The sequence below is a fragment of the Strix aluco genome, chromosome 16, assembly GCF_031877795.1.
Source record: "Strix aluco isolate bStrAlu1 chromosome 16, bStrAlu1.hap1, whole genome shotgun sequence".
Lineage (NCBI taxonomy): Eukaryota > Metazoa > Chordata > Aves > Strigiformes > Strigidae > Strix > Strix aluco.
This window is the reverse complement of record NC_133946.1, coordinates 10,347,317-10,352,204: the sequence shown is the minus strand read 5'-3', so window position 1 is coordinate 10,352,204 and position 4,888 is coordinate 10,347,317. Positions and strand designations below refer to the sequence as shown.

At 41.0% G+C, this 4,888-nt stretch overlaps 1 protein-coding gene across 12 annotated transcripts in view; it reads left to right on the top strand.

The window, feature by feature from the left end:
• RAB3IL1 (RAB3A interacting protein like 1) overlaps window positions 1-4,888 on the top strand; it is a 72,521-nt gene that overhangs the window by 59,886 nt on the left and 7,747 nt on the right. For all 12 annotated transcript variants that reach the window (XR_012625352.1, XR_012625348.1, XR_012625360.1 and 9 more), the window contains one exon: window positions 3,633-4,037. The gene's annotated coding sequence lies outside the window, so the exon portion shown is untranslated. The remainder of the gene's footprint in view (window positions 1-3,632; window positions 4,038-4,888) is intronic.

The window sequence follows — 4,888 nt, the reverse complement described above, 5'->3', positions numbered from 1 at the left end:
TCTCCCTTTTTTCCTCTCTCTTTCTCTCCTTGTTTAGGTTGTGGGTTTTTTGATTTGGTTTGGTTTTATTTGTTCGGGTTTTTTGCATTGGGTTGGATTTTTTGGTTGTTTTCTTCCCCCCTAAAATAGCTTTGAGATCCATGTATGCCATAAATTGTGGATTCAGCTAAAAAACATCATAAATTTGTGCACGTAAGCCTGTCTCGACTTCCATTGTGCACCACCCTTTGCAAAATCATCCTATAAGCAAAATGAATCCATGCTGGTTTATTGGAAGAAACCTTGCCAACAAATCATTTATCTGTTGAGTCTGCAGGGTTTGGGGCTTGGTGATGTGAAGTGTTGAGCAGCCTCATTGCCTGAGCGGTGCAGTAACGACTTCTGTACCAACTACTGCATCCTGAAAGGCAAGCGTGTGTAAGACCACCTGGTAGGAAGAGTATCCAGGAATTCAGTGTTAAAGTTGTACTTAAAGAACTCCAAATGCAGTGAAGTGAGAAATTCTATCTAAAGAAACATAAACTCTTAGCAGCAGTGAAAGTCATGGACCGTTGTCATGAACATACGTCCCTGCTTTTTTTTTTTTTTCAAATCATCACTTCTCCACCTTTTGCATTCTGTAAATCTTTTTGCAAGAAAGCACGATCAAGGAAGGTGAACAGAAGGCGGTAGGGTAGATAACATGGTGGAATATGTTTAATTTAGGTGCAATTCTGAGACGCCTTCAACTTATTTTCTTTGATCCTGTTGCATGATGTATCTATTGATACTCCGCCTTTCTGCTTGTAAGTGTGGTGTCATTTTGCAGCACATTATTTGAATTTGCAGGCTACAGCTCCGAAGCAAGGGCTCTAACTACAAAAGTCAGGCTCTTCTAAGCTTTATTTGTTAAGAAATACTGTAGTACTGTCCTCACACCAGACCTTGGCTCGCATCAGTCATTGTGCGGGTCTGGTGGAGGAGAAAGAGGAGAGAGCTGCTTCAAACTCTGGGATTCCATGCGTAGAAGAAAATCCCAAGGGAAATCAAGCTTAGCTGTCAAATCTATATTGTCTAGCTCTGCATGGTGATAAATTGCTGCTTTGATTTGTTATCCCAGTGAATTTAAACTTTGGTGCTATAGATATTTTTCCCAGTCATCTTTGTGGAACCCCTATGCAGTGGTTCATGGATTCCAAGGAGTCTGCAGACCTCAGTTTGATAATCATTGCGTATTAAGATCTATTATTGCTTTTTATCTGTAATTTATAGCATATCTGTTGGATTATGTGAATTACTTTAACATTTCCACTTCTGGTAGCAGTTCAGAACAAAGCCTCAGCAACAACTCTTGCTCTGTTGCTTCTGCAGAGTAAAATCCTGTACAACTGTAAATTGGTGAATCCCAGTGATTTTCCTGTTAATAGCAGCTGAAGCTCTGGTTCTCTAGTTTCTGTGACTGTGCTGGGAGGGACAGTAGCTCTGCTTTGAGCCAGGAGGTTGTACTGTAGCCCTCCAGAGGTCCTTTGCAAATTATAGAACTTTTTAATTCCATATAGAAGAGAATTGCAAAGCTGAAGAACATGGAGATGTTTTACAAGATGGAGAGGGCCACTGGACAACACACAGAAAGGAATAAGAAAACATACTACAACAGCTTGTTTTAGGATGCATTTCTTCAAGCTTCACTAGTGATATTTTACTGTTAGAAAGTAGAGGGAATCCACTGCAAAGCCAGATTTTTTGAAAGGAAATTAATTTGCAAATTCATGAAATATTTTTACCTGAACTGTTCAGTGTCCTAATTGAAGGTTGTGTCCTCTATGTCCACAACTAGATCCAAAGCCATGGATGGCTGCTTTTGACTTGTAGAGATAAAGATACGCATTATTGGTAAGTCACAGTATTATCTGATGGTTGTAGTCCATCAGGTGACTGCTCCACAAAAGGAATGTATTAGTGTTATCGAAATCAGTGGTTATTTTGTATAAAACAAGCTTTAGCAGTCAACCCATGGAAGTTGATACTCAGAGCTGATGACTTTAAGCAGTGGATGATCTAAGCATGGCTGGCTACATATGCAATCGCTGGGCTTGGATGGTATATTTGCCTGGGCAAGTTCTCCCTCCTGAGAAATGAACTGGTAAGGAGGTGGGTACATTTTGGAATCGGCTCTTGTACCTGTTGGACATAGACATAAAATCTGCACACAGAACTCCTCACCTAGATACTTCACATAGATACTTGTGTAATAACTTCCTGACAAGTCATGGAAAGGTGCCTATCAAAAAACCCCCAGTGCTATCATCCTCTTGCAGCACAGCCCATAACGCTGTCAAGGCTTTATGTAGCACTTGTTCTAGGTTTGTTTGGCTCCTGGGGTGCAAACCATAAATGAGAGGAGAACAGAGTCTCTTCTGTGGCCAAGTAGGTGAAAGGCTGCATTTGTTGCGTGGTGTAGCTTTAACAGCACAAAGAGCTTGTGTAAGGGACATAAAAGCCCTGAGTTTAATCATGTAGTCATGAGATGTGGAGAAAAAAAAGGTGAGAAACATGACAGGAGAGAAAACATGGAAAAGGGGATATAGAGAAGTGCAAAATGGAGGAGTTTTTGAGGGAGCACATGTAGAAGGGGTATGTCTGCCCTTCAGGGTAATATCGAAATATGTAGGCTAATGAGTAAGTGAAGGACATCTTGCTGGGTTAGTCTGGAATGGGGACAAATCAGGGCAAATTGGTAGTTCAGGTATCTTTACACTGTGTCATGCATTAATTTGTTAAGGGAACAAAGACCTTGAGGGAATTGTTTTAAAATGTAGTGGAAATCACAATTTTTGTGTTTGTCATCTCATCCATTTATCGAGTTTTATGTAGAAGTTGGTAAGATCAGATAAGATTCTTTCAATCTGCCTTTTAGAAAGGATTAGAGTCTTCATTAGTAGCTGGAGGATGATTTTGATAGCAGCACCCAGCCTGGCACCAGCATGTGGAAATGCACCACAGCTGCACAGTAGCCCTCATGGCTGCAGGGAAAATCCTCCTTTTTCCCCATTTTAAATAGCACGAGATCCATCACTGGCCACTTGGTAAGGCCGGATGGCTCTGTGGCACATGGTGGGAAAAGGAGGCAGCAGGGGAGAGCAGTGAGCAAGGGGTGCACAGGGGGGACACAGAGCAGGGATTTGAAGGGGAAAAAGGAATGGGCTAGGGCAGAAAGTGTGAACTGAGGATATTGGGGAAAAAAATAGAGTGAAGATCAGATTTAGCCACACCTTTAGACTTTTAGCTATCTTTAGTTACTCTGCGAAGGAAAAATACATGTAAGGAGAGAAAGGACCCCAGGCTTTCCCTCCCTTTCACAAGAAGGAAAGGCTGAGGAGCTCTGAACTTGGGTTGAGACGGGTGATAATAACTTGGTTTGATACATTAAAACACAGTGGGAACAGCTAAAGGACATCCTGCCTGGGCTGGGGAAAGGGTGCTGGAGCATGGAGCCTGAAGTGAGGGAACCCAACGGTTAGGCAGGGATGCCATTGCAGCATCACTTTAATAACAAAAGCAACCTTCTCCTCAAAGTTCTCAAACTTCTGCTCCTTAAGGGCAGACACAAACTCTTCCTTCTTTCTGTCTCTGCCCTGAAACAAATTGAGAAGCAATCAGCTAATGGCTCTGAGGAGGAAACAGCCTTGTCCATCACCGTATAGAACAGACGGGTGCATGAAGGATGATGTGGTTCTGCATAGCATCCAGATATCTGATTCTGCACCAAAGGAAGGTGATTCAAGCAGAAAAACACCCAAGATGCTGAAATAACGAGCAGTAATTTATCCAAAGTTAAGCAGTAACTCAGTAACTACTATGTATTTCACTGGATGAAGACTGGATCCTTGGCTTGAGCTTTCAGGATGGAGTATTCCCCTCCTGATGAAAGAAAAAACAGTATTTGGTTCCTTGAGGATATCATGGATCTTCAAAAGAAGAAACTGCACCTTCTTTGAGCATCTTGAAACTTATGTCTACCCACAAGGAAAACTCCATTTGCACTTTTCAAGAGAAGGGTAAGACCTTTTTCCTCTCATTAATATTTAAAAATATGATCCAGGCTACAATAAAATCTCTCAACCTCATTTCTATCTGGAAAGTAGCGTGGGAATAGTGCTTTCATTTTCAAAATGATTTAGGCATCTTAAACTACGTTGTTCTTAGGTCATTATGAAGCCCTCAAGAAGGTCTGCTTGTTAATAATACCGTTTCTGAGTGATAGTGCTCCCAGTTCACAGTTTAAATGTCCCTTGCTAATATATCTGACTCCTATTGTCTCCTCATTGCCTTTTGTTCATCTGCCAGCCACCAGAAAAGTTTTTTAAGAGCAGATATTTATACAGCACTTTGTAAAACAGGGCTGTGACCAAGGCTTTTAGATATTAAAATAGGAAATGAATAAATAATAATTAGAAAGCAGAGTGATAATTTCCTACCAGAGTTAACAGTCTCTTACCATCTTTGGAGTCCTGCAGACATCAGTCCTGGTAGAACTATTTTAATGCCATCCAGGTCCTTGAGATTCCCTGCTGGGAAAAATGTTGTTTGTGTAAATGTATTTGTTAACTTGGATGTTTGTCTCTCAATCGCGGCAGCTACAGTTGCATGAAGACTGGGATGTGGGAGTTTGAGGATGAAACATGGGTATAGAATATGCAACGTTAAAGTGAAAGGAACCACCCAGAAAGATTTCCACTGTTGATTAACATGTTCTGAGTCTATCTGCAATTTTTTAGGATCCAAAATGAAAAAACTTAGATCAGGAAATTACTTGCTTATGGAGTGGAAGTACCCCTGTAGAGAGGAAATACCAGAACCAATTGATTTTCAGTCTAGGAGAGACTTGTAAAACAAAAACCAATAAATA